The sequence below is a fragment of the Carcharhinus amblyrhynchos genome, chromosome 35, assembly GCF_965287045.1.
Source record: "Carcharhinus amblyrhynchos chromosome 35, sCarAmb.v2.hapA, whole genome shotgun sequence".
NCBI lineage: Eukaryota > Metazoa > Chordata > Chondrichthyes > Carcharhiniformes > Carcharhinidae > Carcharhinus > Carcharhinus amblyrhynchos.
Genome location: NC_137358.1, coordinates 6,609,305 through 6,631,959, shown reverse-complemented (window position 1 = coordinate 6,631,959; position 22,655 = coordinate 6,609,305).

Genomic DNA, 22,655 nt, shown 5'->3' with positions numbered 1-22,655 from the left:
CTGACACAGTTATCATGTCGAATCCACCTAACCCGCACATCTTTGGACCGTGGGAGGAAACCGGAGCACCCGGAGGAAACCCACACAGACACGAGGGGAGAACACACAAACTCCACACAGACAGTGACCCGAGCCGGGAATCGAACCCAGGTCCCTGGGACTGTGAGGAAGCAGTGCTAACCACTGTGCCGCAGTGCAGCCTGAGAGTCTTTCTTGATTTGCCTTAAGATGTTGGCTTTCAGAAGCAGCCTCATGGTATAACCACGTGTCGATGGCAAGTCCGATAATCAGACATGTCGATAATCGGTCCCCAAAGGTCGGCGTGGTGGCACAGTGGTTAGCACTGCTGCCTCACAGCGCCAGGGACCCGGGTTCAATCCCCAGTTTGCATCACTACCTGTGCAGAGTCATTCTTCCAATGTCTGCGTGGGTTTCCTCCGGGTGCTCCGGATTCCTCCCACAGTCCAAAGACGTGCGGGTCAGGTTGGTTGGCCGTGCTAAATTGACCCTAGTGTCAGGGAGATTGGCAGGGAGATGTTGTGGGAGTGAGGCCTGGGTGGGATTGTGTTCGGTGTAGACTCGATGGGCCAAATGGTCTCCTTCCGCACTGTAGGGATTCTAAGAGTGGTGGGGCAATGATAATTGGGAATGCTCAGGATGCCAGAATTAGAGGAGGACAAGAGTCTTGGAGGGTTGTGGGACTGGGGAGATTACGTCAACATGGAGGTGATGGAGAATGGGGCGGCTTAGAGTTCAGACTTAGGCTGCAGAGTTTTGGAAGACATCAAGTTTAACGGACAATGTGAAAATCAGCCAGGATGGCAATTGTTGAGTCCGGAGGGGTACATTTTCCCATGGGAATTCTAGCGGGTAAGGGGGGGGACGATGGACAGGTCCGGCGACCCCAGGTTTGGGGCAAACATGTCTGGAAAATCCCCCGCCCCAGAAATAACAAAGGGTTCAGCAGCAGTGGATCGGAGACACCGTGACTTGTTCCAAACCAAAGGATCAAAGTAGGTTTTTGCCTGAATGCCCGAGGACAGTCAGTCAGGGCCAGGCAGTTTTAAGTTTATCCCCCACGTATTACTGAACATTAGTTCTCCTTATGCTGCAAGTTTAAACTCTGCCTGATAACCATTTAGTGTTTAGCAGTGACAGGTACTAAATTATCAGTCCCACGCAGAGAGTCCACAAGGATTGCTTGTGTGAAAAATGGAATGCAATCATCATGTCACAGGTGCACTCATAGGATTGTGATAAATCACATTAATGGACAGTGTAGAGGGAGTTTTACTCTGTATCTAACCCCGTGCTGTACCTATCCTGGGAGTGTTTGATGGGGGACAGTGTAGAGGGAGTTTTACTCTGTATCTAACCCTGTGCTGTACCTGTCCTGGGAGTGTTTGACGGGAGACAGTGTAGAGGGAGCTTTACTCTGTATCTAACCCCGTGCTGTACCTGTCCTGGGAGTGTTTGATGGGGGACAGTGTAGAGGGAGCTTTACTCTGTATCTAACCCCGTGCTGTACCTGTCCTGGGAGTGTTTGATGGGGGACAGTGTAGAGGGAGTTTTACTCTGTATCTAACCCTGTGCTGTACCTGTCCTGGGAGTGTTTGACGGGAGACAGTGTAGAGGGAGCTTTACTCTGTATCTAACCCCGTGCTGTACCTGTCCTGGGAGTGTTTGATGGGGGACAGTGTAGAGGGAGCTTTACTCTGTATCTAACCCCGTGCTGTACCTGTCCTGGGAGTGTTTGATGGGGGACAGTGTAGAGGGAGCTTTACTCTGTATCTAACCCTGTGCTGTACCTGTCCTGGGAGTGTTTGATGGGGGTCAGTGTAGAGGGAGCTTTACTCTCAGTTGTTGTAAGTGGTGATTTTTTTTTTCATTGGGTCTCCCTGTGTGGAGCCGCTGATTAGTTTTAGGAAATGTTGAGAATTTTGATGAAAGTTACCCAGGTTCCTGATGTGACCCTTGTAGAGACGTCAACATCAAGGGTGATAGATTGGACTGAAAAGAAACTTGAATTTTTATTGTACCTCCTGAATCCTCAGTCCCAAAGTGAGTAATAAAGTAATTCCTGAAGTGCAGATACTGTTCTAATACAGGAAGCATAGGAGCCAGTTTGGACATGGCAAGGTGGGTGGCACAGTGGTTAACGCTGCTGCCTCACAATGTCAGGGACCTGGGTTCGATTCCAGCCTCAGATCACTACTTATGTGGAGTTTGCATGTTCTCCCTGTGTCTGCGTGGGTTTCCTCTGGGTGCCCCGGTTTCCTCCCACAGTCCAAAGATATTTGGGTTAGGTAGATTGGCCGTGCTAAATTGTCCCCTTATTGTCCTGATCCACTTATTAATCAAGAACCTATCTATCTCTGTCTTAAAGACACTCAATAACCTGACCTCTTTCTGCAGCAAAGAGTTCCACAGATTCCCCACTCTCTGGCTGAAGAAATTCCTCCTCATCTCAGTTTTAAAGAATCGTCCCTTGAGCCTCAGGTTGTGCCCCTGAGTTCCCCTCCTTTTAGGGAACTGCCCCTTTTGAGTTGTCTCTGAGTTAATTTGATTTTGTTTATTTGGTTGGACCTACAAAAGAAGTTCCTAACTGATGGCCCAATCAGGGAATCTGTTGTCCTGGATTTAAACAGGAATGTCAGTCCCTCTGCACTCCGGATGCAGATCGCCCAGTGGGGGCACTCTGTAAGGTATGGTGGGGTCTTGTAAATAAAATAACTTTTGGTGATGGGACTTTGGCCTCCGTGGGCTTACTACCGTGGGCTTATTACCGTGGGCTGCAAAGCTGTGGTAGAACCCTACCCACTCTCCCTTGCTGACCCATACACTGGGATTGTCTTCCCTGCTCTCCTTTGGAGTGGAGGTCCATGGATAAAGTACATCCACCTGTAAGAGGGGGCAGGCGAGGTGCGGGGGTGTTGTGGGGGAAAGGGTGCGGGGGGGTAGGGGAAGGGGTGTGTGAGGAGTGGGGGGTAGTGGAGGATGAGGTGGCCACTGTTTAGCATCTCATCTGCTTCACCACCTTTTACTGTCTGTCAGCTAGATTTGCCATCTACTTCTAGAAGCATCAAGGAGAACGTGACCCTGTCTACATCAACAGGGATGAAGTAGAAATGGTCAAGAGCTTCAAGTTTTTAGGTGTCCAGATCACCAACAAGATGTCCTGGTACCCCCCCCATGCCAACACTATAGTTAAGAAAGCCCACCAACGCCTCTACTTTCTCAGGAGATTAAGGAAATTTGGTGCGTCCGCTACGACTCTCACCAACTTTTACAGATGAACCATAGAAAGCATGTTTTCTGGTTGTATCACAGCTTGGTACGGGCTCCTGCTCTGCCCAAGACCGCATGGAACAAAAGGTCGTGAACGTAGCCCAATCCATCAGGCAAACCAGCCTCCCATCCATTGACTCTGTCTACACTTCCCGCTGCCTCGGAAAAGCAGCCAGCATCATTAAGGACCTCACACACCCCGGACATCCTCTCTTCCACCTTCTTCCTTTGGGAAAGGGATACAAAAGTCCAAGGTCATGTAGCAACTGACTCAAGAACAGCTTCTTCCCTGCTGCTGCCAATAAACTTTTGAATGGAATTACCTCGCATTAAGTTGATCTTTCTCTACACCCTAGCTATGACTGTAACACTACATTCTGCACTCTCTCGTTTCCTTCTCTATGAACGGTATATTTTATCTGTATAGCGCACAAGGAACAATACTTTTCACTGTATGTTAATACATGTGACAATAATAAATCAAATCAAATAAAAAGGTACATACTTCAAACACAATGCCCTTTAGAATGGGCGCACATGAACTATAACCTGTCCTTTTCGTTGGGAAGGGGGTTTGCAGGGTGGGTGGGGGAGGGGGTGGCGGGAGGTGGGCAGGAAGGTGGGGGAAGGGCGAGGACTGAGAAAGGAACACAGCGAGTGTACAGACAGCGTAGAGCGAAACTGTGGATTAGAGAATCCACATAGGTTTCTCCTGCTAATTGGCACCTTATCAGGAATTAATCGGAGGAGTTTTTCGCCATTACACCACTTCATTCGACCGGGGAAATTAGATTTCTAGCGAGCTGTGTGTTAATTTGCCAGCATCCTTCCCTGTAGCCTGCTTGAATTAAGTGAGGAGTGCACTGGGGCTTCATAAAGCCACTCCAAACACCTGCTGTCATCATTTGACACCGAGATTGCCACCTTCAACATAAAAATTGATATTTTTCAGCTATGTTATTAAATGATAATGAATCGTGTGGGAGGAACAATAGCGGAAAGGTTCCATACCTGCAGACTGTTAAATATTCAGGTCCAGTAGTCTTCATTCCAGAGTGTCCTGCACGATCATTGCAAATCTACGTGCAGCATCCAGCTACAGGACTGCTTCTTCTTCCTGTGAAAGGTCTCCTCCAAGTTAATATTCCTCATTACGTTTGAGGGGTCCTTGATTGAGTGAACGATCCAGTGCTGGCCATCGGTGGCAAAATGGTTAGCACTGCTGCCTCACCAGGGACCCGGGTTCGATTCCCTGGCTCGGGTCACTGTCTCTGTACAGTCAGCACGTTCTCCCCGTGTCTGTGTGGGATTCCTCCGGGTGCTCCGGTTTCCTCCCACAGTCCAAAGACGTGCATTGGCCGTGCTAAATTCTCCCTCAGTGTACCCAAACAGGCGCCGGAGTGTGGCGATTAGAGGATTTTTCACAGCAACTTCATTGCAGATGCCTGAATCATAGAATCCCTACAATGCCGAAAGAGGCCATTCGGGCCATTGAGTCTGCACTGACCACAATCGCACCCAGGCCCTATCCCCATAACCCCTTGCATTTATCCGAGTTAGTCCCCTGACACTAAGGGGCAATTTAGCATGGCCAATCTACCTAACCTGCCCATCTCTGGACACAAAGAGGCAATTTAGCATGGCCAATCTACCTAACCTATACATCTTTGGACACTAAGGGCAATTTAGCATGGCCAATCCGCCTAACCTACACATCTTTGGACACTAAAGGGCAATTTAGCATGGCCAATCCGCCTAACCTATACATCTTTGGACACTAAGGGCAATTTAGCATGGCCAATCTGCCTAACCTACACATCTTTGGACGCTAAAGGGCAATTTAGCATGGCCAATCCGCCTAACCTGCACATCTTTGGACACTAAGGGCAATTTAGCATGGCCAATCCGCCTAACCTACACATCTTTGGACACTAAAGGGCAATTTAGCTTGGCCAATCCACCTAAACTGCACACCTTTGGACTGTGAGAGGAATCCGGAGCACCCGGAGGAAACCCACACTGACGCCGGGAGAACGTGCAAACTCCACACAAAACAGTGACCCAAACCGGGAATCGAACCCTTGTCCCTGGTGCTGTGAAGCAGCAGTGCTAGCCACTGTGCCACCTTGCTGCCCCTGCTTGTGACGAATAAATAAACTTTACTTTAACTTTGGTCACCATTTCTTAAAAGTTCATTTGTGGGACATGGGTGTTGCTGGCTGGGCCAGCATTTATTATCCAATCCTGGGTGCCCCTGGAGGGCAATTGAGAGTCATCCACATTGCCGTGGCTCGGGAGTCACATGTAGGTGCGGACGTCACCAAAGGGGTCATTAATGAACCAGATGGGTTTTTCCAACAATAGTTTCACGGTCATCAGTAGATTCTTAATTCCAGATTTTTTTTGTTAAATTCAAATTCCATCATCTGCTTTAGCAGGATTTGAACCTGGGTCCCCAGGTCATTAACAGAGTTTCTGGATTAATAGTCTAGCGATAATGCCACTAGGCCATTGTTCTCTCCATTGAAGAATAATAGCTCCCTGGCCAATATTTAGTCCTCAGCCCACCTCACTAAAACAGATTATTTAATCTTTGTTTTTGAATCTGTCCGTGACCTCCCCACCACCACCTGCCTCCCAACCTCAGGCATCTCCTCCAGCCCCACAATCTTCCAAATATCCTCCTCTAAGCCTGACCACTTCAACATGCCTAATTGTCTGCCATTGGTGGACCAGGCCTTCGGGTGTCTGGACCCCAGGCTCCGAAATTCCCTCTCTACACTTCTGGGCCTCTCTTGCTTCCCTTTCCGCCTTTAAGGCACTTTTCCAAGACCAAATATTTTGACCAACATGTTGGCCCTCTGACAGCAACCTGTCCTGGTCTCTCCACACCCACGCTATAATTAAGAAAGCCCACTAATGTCTCTACTTTCTCAGGAGGGTAAGGAAATTTGGTATGTCAGCTCTGACTCTCACCAATTTTTACAGATGCACCATAGAAAGCATTCTTACTGGGTGTATCGCAGCTTGGTAGGGGCTCCTACTCTGACCAAGACAGCAAAAAACTACAAGGGATCATGAATGTAGCCCAGTCCATCATGCAAACCAGCCTCCCATCCATTAACTCTGTCTACACTTCCCTCTGCCTCAGAAAAACAGTGGGAAGGATCCCACACGCCCCAGACGTACACCCTTCCACTTTCTTCCATCAGGAAAAACATACAAAAACCTAAGGTCACGTACCAACCAACTCAAGAACAGCTCCTTCCCTGTTGCCTTCAGACTTTTAAATGGACTTACCATGTATTAAGTTGATCTTTCTCTGCACCCTAGCTATGATTGTAAACGCTCCATTCTGCACCCTCCCCTTTCCTTCTACCCTGTACACTCTATGAACCCCGGACATGGGATTGGCATGGTGGTGCAGTGATTAGCACTGCTGCCTCACAGCGCCAGGGACACAGGTTCGCATTCCTGGCTTGGGTCACTGCCTGTGTGGAGTTTGTACATTCTCCCTGTGTCTGTGTGGGTTTCCTCCAGGTGCTCTGGCTTCCTCCCACAGTCCTAAGATGTGCTGGGTATGTAGACTGGCAAAGCTAAATTGCCTTAGTGTCAGGGGAACTGGCTATAGGAATTTCATGGGGTTACGGGGATAGTCCTGGGTGAGATTGTCGTCGGTGCAGACTTGATAGGCCGAATGGCTTCCTTTTGCACTGTATGATTCTATGATACACTCTCTTCCACCTTCTTCCATCAGTAAAAAGATACAAAAGTCTGACATCACATAGCGACTCAATAGAGGTTTATAAGATGATGAGGGGGATTGATAGAGTGGACGTGCAGAGAGTATTTCCTCCGGTGGATGTAGCTGTTACTAGGGGGCATAACTATAAGGTTCATGGTGGGAGATATAGGAGGGATGTCCGAGGTAGATTCTTCACTCAGAGAGTGGTTGGGGTGTGGGATACACTGCCTGCTGTGATAGTGGAGTCGGACACTTTAGGAACATTCAAGCAGCCACTGGATAGGCACATGGAACACACCAGAATGATAGGGAGGGGATAGCTTGATCTTGGGTTTGGACATAGCTCAGCACAACATTGAGGGCTGAAGGGCCTGTACTGTGCTGTACTGTTCTATGTTCTATGTTCTACCAACTGACTCCAGAACAGCTTCTTCCTTGCTGCCATCAGACTTTTGAACGCACCTACCTTGCATTAAGTTGATCTTTCTCTACACCCTAGCTAAAACTATAACACTACATTCTGCATCCTCTCTTATCCTTCTCCCCTATGTACTCTATGAAGGGTATGTTTTGTCTGTACAGTGCGCAAGGAACAATACTTTGCACTGTGCCCCAACACATGGCAATAATAAATCAAACCATTATTTGTACTGGGTTGCAAGAATCATTATTGTTCTGTCAATGGTAACTTAATTACATTGTTAAGATACGCAGTTGAAGGGCATTGTTTTAATCAGGATCTCGAACATGTATAAAGAGAGACTGCTGAGGTATATGGACAGGAGGTAGGAAGCAGATGTGTGTAACACTGCAAATAAACCAACTGTCAAAAAAAGTATTAGTGTCCAGTTCACCAACTGAATTTATTTTTATTTATTAGTGTCACAATTAGGCTCACATTAACACTGCAGTGAAGTTATTGTGAAAATTGCCTAGTCGCCACACTCTAGTGCCTGTTCAGGTACACTGAGGGAGAATTTAGCACAGCTAATGACCGAACCAGCACATCGTTTGGACTCTGCTTACATTGTCTGTACCATTAAGACTTGATTGCCTGTAAAGACTCGCATTCCAACCACTATTTTGTAAGTTGGGTTTGTGTCTTTATATGCCCTGTTTGTGAACAGAACTCCCACTTACCTGACGAAGAAGCAGCACTCTGAAAGCAAGTGGCTTTTGCCACATAATAAACTTGTTGGACTTTAACCTGGTGTTGTGAGACTTCTTACTGTGTTTACCCCAGTCCAACGCCGGCATCTCCACAACATCTTTGGACACTAAGGGGCAATTTAGCATGGCCAATCCACCTAACCTACACATTGTTGTTCACAAAAGGGCAATTTAGTATGGCCAATCCACCTAACCTGCATATCTTTGGACACTAAGGGACAATTAAGCATAGCCAATCCACCTAACCAGCACATCTTTCAGACTATGGGAGGAAACCGGAGCACCCGGTGGAAACCCATGCAGACATGGGGAGAATGTGCAAACTCCACACACACACGCGCGCACACACACACGGTGATCCAAGGCTGGATTCGAACCCGGGTCCCCAGCGCTGTGACGCAGCAGTGCTGACCACTGCGCCACCGTGCCGCTGTTTGCGACTCCCTTTATCTGAGTTAAACATGGTTGTTTCCAATCCATTGGGATTGAATTGACATGAACCGTCCCCTTCCATGACTTGGTATCGCCATTCTGAAGTATATTGCTCCGAGTGGTGCTCCACTGGATGTTAAAGGTGCTATATAAATGCGCACTGCTGTTGTATTACCAAGTTGCTCTTTGTGGGAGTTTGAAGTGGGGAAATAGTCTGTGGCACTTCCAACACTGCAATAATTCTCTGGCTGCATACTGTTTTACGATACCCTGAGGTTTTGAATGGCACTTTATGAACTTGTGCCTTCCTTTCATTTAGTGCTTTGTTTCACTTGCTAGCTGCAGATGTGATGTGATTGCCGAGTCAAAAGGTGGGCAGATGATAATGGAATGAGTGCGCTGCGCTTCTCCACGTGTGGGTGGGCAGGACTGAGTGATTTCCTCCTCGAGAGTTATTGACTCACTCTTTCCCCAGCCGAAACAATTCTGCTGTAACTCTCCACCCTCGCTGATAAATTATGTCCCCCGTGTGTGACAAAGAGCTGTGTACAAATCGAGACACACGGTTCAGTTCGACCCCCTCTCCGCTCACACCCTCGAACCTCCAGTAATGGATATTGTCTTCCGGATTTAGAAAGGCTGATTTTGAAGGGGCGGTGCAGTGGTTAGCACTGCTGCCTCACAGCGCCAGGGACACGGGTTCGATTCCTGGCTTGGGTCACTGCCTGTGTGGAGTTTGCACGTTGTCTGCGTGGGTTTCCTCCGGGTGCTCCGGTTTCCTCCCATGGTCCAAAAGATGCACAGGTTAGGGTGCATTGGCCGTGCTAAATTCTCCCTCAGTGTACCTGAACAGGCGCCGGAGTGTGGCAACTAGGGGATTTTCACAGTAACCTCATTGCAGTGTTAATGTAAGCCTACCAGTGACTAATAAATAAGAACATAAGAAATAGGAGCAGGAGTAGGCCATCTAGCCCTTCGAGCCTGCCCCGCCATTCAATAAGATCATGGCTGATCTGAAGTGGATCAGTTCCACTTTCCCGCTTTCTCCCCATAACCCTTAATTCCCTTGCCTATCAGAAACCTATCTACCCGTGACTTAAATGTATTCAACAAGGTAGACTCCACCACTTCAACGGGCAGAGAATTCCAGAGATTCACCACCCTTTGAGTGAAGAAGTTCCTCCTCAACTCTGATCTAAACTGCACCCCGCCTTATCTTGAGGCTGCGACCTCTAGCCCTGCTGTCCTTTCTAAGCAGGAAGAATCTCTCTACCTCTACCCTATCCATCCCCTTCATTATCTTATATGTCTCTATAAGATCCCCCTTCATCCTTCTAAACTCCAACGAGTACCGACCTAGTCTATTTAGTCTCTCTTCATAGTTCAACCCCCTCATCTCCGGTATCAGCCTAGTGAACCTCCTCTGCACTCCCTCCAAGGCCAATATATCCTTCCTCAAGTGCGGCGACCAAAACTGCACACAGTACTCCAGCTGTGGCCTCACCAGTACCCTGTACAGTTGCAGCAAGACCTCCCTGCTTTTATATTCTATCCCCCTTGCTATAAAGGCCAGCATCGCATTCACCTTCTTGATCACCTGCTGTACCTGCAGACTGGGTTTTTGCGGTTCGTGCAGAAGGACCCCCAGGTCCCTCTGCACCGTAGCATGCTGCAGCTTTTCGCCATTTAAATAATAGTCCCTCCTACTATTATTTCTGCCAAAGTGGATAACCTCACACTTGCTAACATTATACTCCATCAGCCAGGTCCTCGCCCACTTGCTCAGCCTATCCAGATCTCTCTGCAGACTTTCCACACCCTCCGCACAATTTGCTTTTCCACTCATCTTCGTGTCATCAGCAAATTTTGTTACCCTACACTCAGCCCCCTCCTCCAGACCGTCTATGTAAATGGTAAACAGTTGAAGCCCCAGCACCGATCCCTGCGGCACTCCACTAGTCATCAACCGCCAACCAGAATAGCACCCATTGATACCAACTCTAAACTTTACTTTTTCATATGCGACAAAGTTTATTTATGGCCAATCCACCTAACTTGCACATCTTTGGATATGAAGGGGCAACTTAGCATGGCCAATCCACCTAACCTGGAGGGGTGTCAGGATGATGGGGCTGTTGTGTGGTATTAGCAGGTAAATCTCCAGCTGTTTTGTTAATTGCTAATCATATATATATCACTTGGCCACAAAACTAGGAGTAGGCCATTTGGCCCTTCTGGCCTGCTCTGCCATTCATTGTAATCATGGCTGATCATCAAATTCAATATTCTGATGCCTTGTTCCTCCCATATTCCTTGATCCCTTAAGCCCCAAGAGCGACATCTAACTCCTTCCTGAAATCACACAATGTTTTGGCCTCAACTACTTTCTGTGGGAGTGAATTCCACACATTCACCACTCTCTGGGTCAAAAAATTTCTCCTCACCTCAGTTCTAAAAGGTTTACCCTCTATTTGACCCCTAGTTCTGGACTTCCTCCACCATTGGGACATTCTTTCTGAATCTGCCCTGTCTAATCCTGTTAGAATTTTGTAAGTTTCTATGAGATTTCCCCCCCTCACTGTTCTAAACTCCAGTGAATACAATCCCAAATGACTTAGTGGGTGGGATTTTATGGCCTCATTTGACCTGAAACTGGAAAATCCCGCTTGAGGTCAATGGACCTTCCCATTGTCCACCCCTTACTAGCTCCGATTCCCGTGTTGGACGGAGAGGTAGAATTCCGGCATCATTGATTGTTGGGGAAAATCCCTTCTGGTTCACTAATGTCCCTTTAGGGAAGGAAATCTGCCACCCTTACCTGGTCTGGCCTACATGTGACTCCAGAGCTACAGAAATATGGTTGACTCTCAACTGCCCTTGGGCAACTAGGGATAGGCAATAAATGCTGGCCCAGCCAGCGACACCCATGTCCCATGGATGAACAAAAACAAATTGCCATTCTCTCAATAAGGAGTTTTGACACCTCTGTGCTGTCATGAAGGAGTGCCACACTGTTGGACCCTGAGATTTTCCAGCATTTTCTGTTTTAATGTAAAAAAAAACCCCATCTGGTTCACTGATGTGCCTTTAGGGAAGGAAATCCACCACCCTTACCCGGTCTGGCCTACATGTGACTCCAGAGCCACAGCAATGTGAAATGGCCTTGCAATCCAAAAGGGCAATTGGCCAAATACGGGACAGACCAGGGACGCCCACGAGAGTAAATTAAATTAAACCAGAACTGTGATGAGGGGCAACAAGGTCAGATTGGGTTCAGGGTCTACCAGTTAGCATCTGAGGGATAACTGGAAGAATTCTGCACATCTACTAATAGGGGTCACGCAGAATGGAATGAATAGGAACAACGATTCTTTTAAAAGGTTCATAGATCATAGAACCCTACAGTGCAGAAAGAGGCCCTTAGCCCATCGAGTCTGCACCAAACACAATCCCACCTAGACCCTACTCCCATATCCCTACATATTTTACCCACTAATTCCACTAACCTACGCATCTCAGGACACTAAGGGGCATTTTTTTTTAAGCATGGCCAATCAACCTAACCTGCACATCTTTGGACTGTGGGAGGAAACCGGAGCACCCGGAGGAAACCCATACAGACACAGGGAGAATGTGCAAACTCCACACAGACAGTGACCCGAGCCGGGAATCGAACCCAGGTCCCTGGGGCTGTGAAGCAGCAGTGCTAACCACTGTGCTACCGTGCCATCCAGGTTTTACCGATCTGAGCGCTACGGGCCACCGATCATTCTGTTCTATCACAGTCAGGTTTGTGAGTACAAATATAGCTTAGTCTAAGCACATATTATCCACAGCATGCCCACCACAGGGGCTTTGATCTTAGGCCCATTACCTGCTGCCCCACAGTCTGCCACCCATCGCTAAGGCAAGAAGTGCTTCTCACTACAATCACACCTTGACTCTCCCCTACCATTTGACTTATTCATTCATTCGTGGGACATGCTGGCTGGGCCAGCACTTATTGCCCATCCCTAATTGCCCCTTGAGAAGGTGGTAGTGAGCTGCTTTCTTGAATCGCTGCAGTCCACGTGCTGTGGGTTGACCCACAATGCCGCTAGGGAGGGAATTCCAGGATTTTGACCCAGCGACAGTGACAGAACTGCTGACATATTCCCAAGTCGGGATGGTGAGTGGTTGAAGGGGAACTTGCAGGTGGTGGTGTCCCCATTTATCTGCTGCCGTCTTAGCCTCTGTTTCTTCTTGGGCCCATCTCTCTCCATTTTGGTTTTATTTGTGTAGTTTTCCATCTTGCTTTCTCAGAATTGTTACAGGAGGCCGTTCGGCCCACCCCGGCTCACCAAAGGAATGGTATTCCCCAAGTGCCATTCCCCATAACCCCGCACGCTCCTCCTTTTCAGATAGCGAGCCAACTTCCTTTTGAGAGTCCTGATTGAACCTGCCTCCCTCACTCTCTCAGGCAGGGTATTTCAGATCCTAACCACTTGCTGTTTGGAAAGGTTTCTCCTCATGTCACCGTTGCTTCTTTTACCAATTTCCTTAAATCTGTGACCCCTCCATGGAATCCCTATGGTACAGGATGAAGCCATTCGGCCCATTGTATCTGCACCAACTCACCCAAGAAGCATTCTGCCCAGGCCCATCCCCCCTGCCCTATCTCTGTCACCCAGCGCACGGAGCATGGATAATGCACCTAACCAACATGTCTTTCAGACTGTAGGAGAAAATTGGAGCACCCGGAGGAAACCCACGCAAACATGGGGAGAACGTGCAGACTCCGCACAGACAGTGGCCCGAGGCTGGAATCGAACCCGGGTCCCTGCGTTGTGAGGCAGCAGTGCTAACCACTGTGCCACCGCGCCGCTCTCGTTCTCGATCCTCCCCCAGAGCACTTCTTTCAAATTTCCTCTCAACCTTCTCACAGTGGTTAGCACTGCTGCCTCACACTGCCAGGGACCCGGGTTCGATTCCCGGTTTGGTCACTGTGTGTGTGGAGTTTGCACGTCCTCCCCGTGTCTACGTGGGTTTCCTCCGGGTGTTCCGGTTTCCTCCCACAGTCCGAAAGACGTGCTGGTTAGGGTGCATTGACCATGCTAAATTCTCCCTCAGTGTATCTGAACAGGCGCCAGAATATGGCGGCTAGGTGATTTCACAGTAGCTTCATCGCAGTGTTAATGTAAGCCTATTTGTGACACTGATAAATAAACTTAAAAACTTCAAAGAAAAACACCTCCAATTTATCTACCCGCCCTCCAACACATACATCCTCTTTCTGCATTTCCCTACGGGCATGGTCACACAATGGTTAGCACTGCTGCCTCACAGCGCCAGGGACCTGGGTTCGATTCCTGGCTTGGGTCACCATCTGTGTGGAGTCTGCACGTTCTCCCCATGTCTGTGTGGGTTTCCTCCGGGTGCTCCAGTTTCCCCCCACTGTCCGAAAGACGTGCTGGTCAGGGTGCATTGCCCTGAACAGGCTCTGGAGTGTGGCGACTAGGGGAATTTCACAGTAACTTCATAGCAGTGTTAATGCAAGACTTACTCGCGACTAATAAATAAACTTTAACTTTAAAACAGCAGATTGATTTCCATTGCATTCTCCTGTTCTTCCTTCTGTCCACTTTCTTCCCACCTTTTCCGATCATTTTTACCATCTTTCTACTCTTCATCTTCCGCACTCTCTTTTCCTTCTCTCCTTCTGGAGGAGAAGGAAGGTGTCTTTTTCGCCGTAATCCCCTTTGCCCAATGCCCTCTCTGCTATTGATTCACAGTCATTCATTTCCAGCCAAATAATTTGCTCCATGGGTGTGTGAGAGAGAAAGGAAGCATGTTCTGGGATTAATTCATTGTTCCATATGAATGACCTATCACCCCCATGGGGACTGTACAGAGACAGGCTGAGCTAATGGACGTGAAATAGGAGTCGCTCGGAGGTAAATATGTAATCACATATCACACTGTGAGGAAACAAGGCTGTGGGGGTTGATGAATGGTAGCTCCTAGAACCCAGGTCAGTAAAAGCTCTGTTCAAAGGACTTGCTCACACCAACACTGCACAGTGCGATGCCCATTTAAACTTCACACATCAATGTTGCTCCTCTAGAGTGAGATTTTGGAACCCTATATCATTCTGACTGCCCCTGCCCCCCATGCCCAATCTCTACCCTACTCCCCTCCACCTGCATAACACCCTTCTAACTCTCTCTAACCCCCCCAACTCTCCCTCACCCCAACTCCCCCTCACTCACTAACTCCCCTTCACACACTACAAAGCACCTCTAACACCCCGTCTAACTTCCCTCCACTCCCTAATTCCCCCCCACTCCTTGTAACATCCCCTAACTCCCACACACCCCCTGCCCATTCTCCTCCTTAACTCCCTCCAGCCTTACGCAACATTCCCCCAAATCCCCTTCACTCCCTAACTCCCCCTCTCTCTCCAACTCCTCCTCAGTCCCCCAACTCCCCCTCACTCCCCCAACATCCCCTCTCTCCCTAACTCCCCTCAGTCCCTAACTCCTCTCAGTATCCCAACTCTCCCTCACTCCCCCAACTCTCCCTCACTCCCCCAACTCCCCCTCACTCCCTTACTCCTCCTCCCCCCAACTCTCCCTCACCCTTAACTCCCCCTCACCCTCCTAATTCCCTTTCACCCCTACCTCCTTCTCACCCCTAACTCCCCCTCATTCCCTAACTCCCCTTCAACCCTAATTGTCCCTCGCCCCCACCTCCTCCTCACCACTAACTCCCCCCTCACTCCCTAACTCCACCCACACCCGACATAACAATCCCTAACTCCCCCTCACTCCTAAATCCCCCTCACCCCCTAACTCCCCCTCCTCCTCACACCCCCCCCACACCCTGCATAATACTCCTAACTCCCCCTAACTTCACCTCTCACCATCTAACGCAACCTCACCACCTAACCCCCACCTCCTAACTCCCCTTCACTCCCTGCACAACACCCCCTAAATCTCCCTCCCTCTAACTCCCCCTCACACCCCCAACATGATGGCACAGTGGTTAGCACTGCTGCCTCACAGCGCCAGGAAGCCGGGTTTGAGTCCTGGCTTGGGTCACTGTCTGCGTGGAGTTTGTACATTCTCCCCGTGTCTGCTTGGGTTTCCTCCCACAGCCTGAAAAATGTGCTGGTTAGGGTTCATTGACCCGAACAGACGCCGGAGTGTGGCGACTGGGGGAATTTCACAGTAACTTCATTGCAGTGTTAATGTAAGCCTTACTTGTGACTAATAATAAATAAACTTTGACTTTTCACCTTCACCCCTTAACTAGCCCCCCTGCACAATACTCCCCTAACCTTCCCCAATCCTTCACCTTTCTCAGAAGTCTCTTTAAACCTTATCCTGTTCTCTCAGGTGGACTTAAATAGTAAAGACAACCTTAAGCTTGAAGGGCTGAATGGCCTACACCTGCTTCTACGTATATTTCCAAATGCGTTTATAATCTCACCAATATTGTTTCTATGTTTCCTGTCTCAATCATTCTCTCCCAAAGATAGAGTAGTCTAAAACTAGAGGGCAGAGGTTTAAGGTGAGCAGAGAGAGATACAAAAGGGTCCAAAGTTTTCACACAGAGGGTGGAGTGTCATAGAAACCCTACAGTGCAGAGTGAGGCCATTCGGCCCATCAAGACTGCACTGACCACAATTCCACCCAGGCCTTACCCCCATATCCCTACCTATATACCCGTTAAGCCCTCTGAGCTATGCGTCTCACAACTCTAAGGGGCAATTTTCAGTGCGGCCAATTAACCTAACCAGCACATCTTTGGACTGTGGGAGGAAACCAGAGGAAACCCACACAGACACGGGGAGAATGTGCAAACTCCGCACAGACAGTGACCCGAGCCGGGAATTGAACTCGGGTCCCTGGAGCTATGAAGTAGCGGTGCTAACCACTGAGCTGCCCAGTGAGTGCCTGGAACAAGCTGCCAGATGCAATAGTAGAGGCGGGTACAATTTTGTCTTGTAAAAAGCATTTAGACAGTGACATGGGTATAATGGATATAGAGGGAGATGGGCCAAATGCGGGCAATCGGAACTAGCTTAGGGGGTTTAAAAAATAAAGGGCGGCAGGGGCTAGTTGGGCCGAAGGGCCTGTTTCCATGCTGTAAACCTCTATGACTCTGAGTCTACTCCGTTTGCCTCCTTTCTCCCTCCCCATCTCGCTTTTGTATATCTTGTTCAACCTCCCCTTTCTCTTCAGTCTCTCTCCACTCTCTGTCCTTCACTACTCCCCCATCTCTGTCCCCACCGTCCCCCCCCCACCCCCCACTCTGCCTTTCCTCTGTGCCCCTGTTTTTGTGATGAATGTCAGAATGGTCAATGGCCACATTCAGGACAAAAAACGAACCCAACCGGAGTGACCTTATTAAAAGTGAAAATCCCTGAGAATTCAGGGGTAGACCATTTAGGAGGGAGTTGAGGGGAATTTCTTCACCCTTAGATTTGATTTTGATTTGATTTATTATTGTCACATACATTGGTATACAGTGAAAAGTATTGTTTCCTGCACACCATACAGACAAAGCATACCTTTCATAGAGAAGGAAGGGAGAGGGGCAGAATGTAGTGTTACAGTCATAGCTAGGGTGTAGAGAAAGATCAACTTAATGCGAGGTAGGTCCATTCAAAAGTCTGATGGCAGCAAGGAAGAACCTGTTCTTCCCAAAGAGGGGTGAGCCATTCGTTACCACGGGAAGTTGTTGAGGCCAAAACATTGAACGTATTCAAGAGGTGGCTGGATATAGCACTTGGGGTGAATGGGATGAAAGGTTCTGGGGAGAAAGCAGGATTAGGCCATTGAGTTGGACAATCAGCCATGATCGTGATGAATGGCGGAGCAGGCTCGAAGGGCCAAATGAAATCATAGAAACCCTACAGTGCAGAAAGAGGCCCTTCGGCCCATCAAGTCTGCACTGAACACAACCTCACCCAGACCCTACCCTCATATCCCTACATATTATACCCACTAATCCCTCTAACCTACACATCCCTGGACACTAAGGGGCAATTTCTTAGCATGGCCAATCAACCTAACCCTCACATCTTTGGACTGTGGGAGGAAACCGGGACACCCGGAGGAAACCCACGCAGACACAAGGAGAACATGCAAACTCCACACAGATAGTGACCCAAGCCAGGAATCGAACCCTGGACCCTGGAGCTGTGAAGCAGCAGTGTTAACCACTCTGCTACCGTGCTGCCCCTCCTGTTCCTAAGTTTCTATGAAGGCAGGTTAGTCAAATAACCCGACCCAGTTTTCTTGGCTAATCCCTTGCCGATAAGGGGCAGAAGCGAAGAGGTAACGTAAGCAGACGCAGAGTCAATCTCCAGCAATTCAAAGGAGTGATTGCAGAGCAAGTTTCTATTCCAACAACACGATCATAAGCATTCACCTTTGGAAACAATGGTAAAATATTCATGGCATCTTTTATGCAAACGCGCCTGCATAGATTAAAATGTATCCTGGAGAAAAAAAACTTTCCATTCCCCTTTGAGAATCAAGTGCAGAACAAGTCATTATTCTATCATCTTCTCTCTCCGTCTGAAGGTGCTAAGTTGTACTGGGACACAACTTCACATGAAAAGACCGTCCCCTGGTACCTCTCCCTCTGCCCTAGATTGTGAGTACGTATTTAGATATATTATATATAGAAGCAACAATAGCCTCACAGCAATTTCAATGTACTAAAACATCTGAAGGAGCTACACTGTAGCATTATTGGACAAATATTGACCCCTAAGCAAAAGCAAAAGCCCCCGACAATTTTGATGTGATTTTTGATTTGATTTATTTTTGTCACGTGTATTCGGACACAGTGAAAAGTATTGTTTCTTGCGCGCTGTACAGACAAAGCATACCGTTCATAGAGAAGGGAAGGAGAGAGTGCAGAATGTAGTGTTACAGTCACGGCTAGGGTGTAGAGAAAGATCAACTTAGTGCGAGGGAGGTCCATTCAAAAAGTCTGACGGCAGCAGGGAAGGGGCTGTTCTTGAGTCGGTTGGTGCGTGACCCCAGACTCCTGTAAGCTTTTTCCCCGATGGAAGAAGAATGTCCGGGGTGTGTGGGATTACGCCGGCTGCTTTGCCGAGGCAGCGGGAAGTGTAGACAGAGTCAATGGTTGGGAGGCTGGTTTGACCTTACAGCCAAGGGTCAAAGAGGCTGTTTTTAAGTAGGAAACTGGTGGAGGGGTTTGTGGAGTGAATTCAGAGCTCCAGGCCCAGACCGCTGAAGGAATGGCCAGCTGTGGTGATGCAAAAGCAGTGTGGGCGGGGAGCAAGAGATTGGAATTGGACACACACACACACACACACACACTCACACTCACATACACACACACAATCACACATGCACACGCACACACACACACATGCACACGCACACATACACATGTACACGCACACACACACACATGCACACGCACACACACACTCGCGCACACACACACTCGCGCACACACACACACACACACACACAATCACACATGCACACGCACACACACACATGCACATGCACACACACACACATTCACCCATGCACACACACACGCGCACACACACACACATGCACACACACATACTCACATGCACACTCACACACGCACATACACACACACACGCACACACACATACTCACAGGCACACTCACACACGCACATACACACACACACGCACACACACATACTCACAGGCACACTCACACATGCACACTCACACACATACACACACACACGCACACACACATACTTACAGGCACACTTACATATGCACACTCACACATGCACACACACACACACAATCACACATGCACACGCACACACACGCACACACACAATCACACATGCACACGCACACACACACACACACACACACACACATATACACACACACGCCCTCAATAGCAAAGGCATCCCTCCTCAGAAAAGGACACCAAAACTGTATACAATACCCCAGGTGTGGCCTCACCAATGCTCTGTACAATTCCAGTAAGGAGCAGGTAGGGAGATAGAGAGTCTGGCACAGGGGGTGAGAGGGGTGGACAGGAGGGGGAGATGGACAGACAGAGGGGGAGCGAAAGCAATGGAGAAGTGAGAGGTGTGCCTGTCGTTAATGACGAGTGTCTGTGATTTATCTGCCTGGGTTACTGTTAGGCTCGAGTGGGTCATCAAGAAGCATCTTTATTGCAGCTTTGTCCCTTCCAGTCTGCTATCAGGGGACGATTCCTTTTGGGATATTCTCTGGTGGCATCTCTGCAGCGACAGTGGGTCTCGAAAGACTGAGCAGAGGCAGAAATATAATGCAGAACAAGGCCTAAAAATGCCAAAAGAACCTTGTTTCTCGGACAATTAGAGTTCAGTATCTCACAACCCAGAGCAGCCATTAAATGGGTGGCACAATGCTCAGGACTGTGTGGAGTCTGCACATTATCCCCGTGTCTGCATGGGTTTCCTCGCACAGTCTGAAAGGGATGCAGGTTAGGTGCATTAGCCATGATAAATTCTCCCTCAGTGTACCCGAACAGGCACCGGAGTGTGGCGACTGGGGGATTTTCACAGTAATATCATTGCAGTTTTAATGTAAGTCGACGTGTGACACTGCTAAGTAAACTTTACCAACCTTAGCTCCATATCCCTTGATATTCTCACCTCACAAAACAAGTCTGAATCTTGAAAAACCTTCAGTTGACCCTCACAGAGAGAGTTCTGGATTTCCACTCATTAATTTTTGAGTGGGTGCCTTTTGCCTTAATAGCCTGGCTCTCATCTGAAGATGTGTTTCCCACTTGCTTTGTCTTCTCCCAGTAGAATAAATAGTTTTTATTCTTGTTGCCACTCTTTTAAATGCTTTTTATAAATTCAAGGGCCTCAATTAGATCTCCTCTTCAGCTTTGTAACCTCAAGGAAATAGAAGCCAAGTCTCCTTGGGTGGCGTGGTGGCCCAGTGGTTAACACTGCTACCTCACAACGCTGGGGACCTGGGTTCAATTCCCACTGTGGGTCACTGTGCAGAGTCTGCACGTTCTCCTTGTGTCTGCACAGGTTTCCTCCAGGTGCTCTGATTTCCTCCCACAGTCTGTAAGATATGCTGGTTGGTGCATTTACCATGCTAAATTCTCCTTCAATATACTCAAACAGGTGCCAGAGTGTGGCAACTAGGGGATTTTCACAGTAACTTCACTGCAGTGTTAATGTAAGCCTACTTGTGACACAATTAAATAAACTTGACTGGTGAATTGTGATCCGGGGCACATACTATTTTTGACAATTGGTTTATTTGCAGTGTTACATATATTTGCTTCCTACCTCCTATCTGCATGTCCCAGCAGTCTCTCTTTCTACATCCTCTAGGCCCTTACTGAAACAATGCCCTTCAACTGCGTATCTTAACAATATATCTAACGTACCATTAACAGAACAATAATGATTCTTGCAATCCAGATACAGTTAATGATTTGATTTAGTGAGTGTGGCAACTAGGGGATTTTCACAGTAACTTCATTGCAGTGTTAATGTAAGCCGGCTTGTGACACTAGTAAACAAACTGAAGGGGGAGGCGATGGCTTAGTGGTTTTGTCACTTGACTATTAATTCAGAAGCTCAGCTAATGTTCTGGGGATCCGGGTTCGAATCCCTCCATGGCTGAGTACCAAATTGCCAATCCTCGCTTGTAGTGTTGGTGGGGAAGAATTGCAGACAAGACAAGAAAACAAAGGAATAAAATCCTTTTTCCAGGACAGAAGCAGGCTAAGGTTGAGATATACATCATTAATCAAACAGCTTGCCTTCACTCAGATGGGAATGGGGTGGCACAGTAACACAGTGGTTAGTACTGTTGCCTCACAGGGCCAGTGACCTGGGTTCGATTCCCGACTTGGGTCACTGCCTGTGTGCAGTTTGCACGTTCTCCCCATGTCTGCATGGGTTTCCTCCCACATCCCGAAAGACGTGCTGGTTAGGGTGCATTGGCCATGCTAAATACTCCCTCAGTGTACCCAAACAGGCGCCGGAGTGTGGCGACTGGGGGGCTTTCACAGTAACTTCATTGCACTGTTAATGTAAGCCTTACTTGTGACTAATAAGTAAACGTTAGACAAATGCACAGGAAGGCTGCCACTCTGCGTGAGGCAAACGGTATCGCATCCTGCAGAGTCAGTGGGGTAGAAATTTGGGAAGGGAATGATTGGGGAAAAGGAAGGGAGAGATGGGGCAAGGGTGGAAACAAGAGTCAGGTAATGGGGGGAAATTATTCCCTTGCTTCGGAGGCTGAGTGAGGATAAGATGGAAGCTTGCCACCCTTGAAAACTAATCTCTTTTGGAAACATGTGCTGGACTCAGCAAAGGGATAGGAAGATAAAGAAATTTATGGCTGGTCGTCATGGCAACTTAAATTACATCTGTGACGGGGACCTTGACTGTGATATATTGGAGATTCGGGAGCAGCGAGCGAGAGGCAGTGGTCGGCACAATGGTCTGGCCGTGGATTAGACGCAACTGATCCCATCTCTAATGAAGCTAAGATGCCCACGGCAGGATAATTCAGGTTTAAGGCCTTGTTGACGAGGGGCCTTGTCTTTTACACCATTTCTAAACTGGTCAGCGTTCTTCAGGGCTGGAGGGGGGAGGACAGAGAGATGAAGCCAGTTGAGGCTAATTCCGAAGCTGTCAATGCTTGCAATTAAATTTGATTTGATTTGATTTTGTCCCATGTATTAGCTTACAGTGAAAAGTATTGTTTCTCGCGTGCTATACAGACAAAGCATACCGTTCATAGAAAAAGAAAGGAAAGTGCGCAGAGTGTTGTGTTACAGTCATAGCTAGGGTGTAGAGAAAGGTCAGCTTAATATAAGAAGGTCCATTCAAAACTCTGATGGCACGTTGGAACAGTGGTTAGCATTCTGCCTCACAGTGCCAGGAAGAGGGTTTAATTCTGCCCGTGGGTGACTGCGCGGAGTCTACCCGTTCTCCTCATGTCTGTGTGGGTTTATTCTGGGTGCTCTGA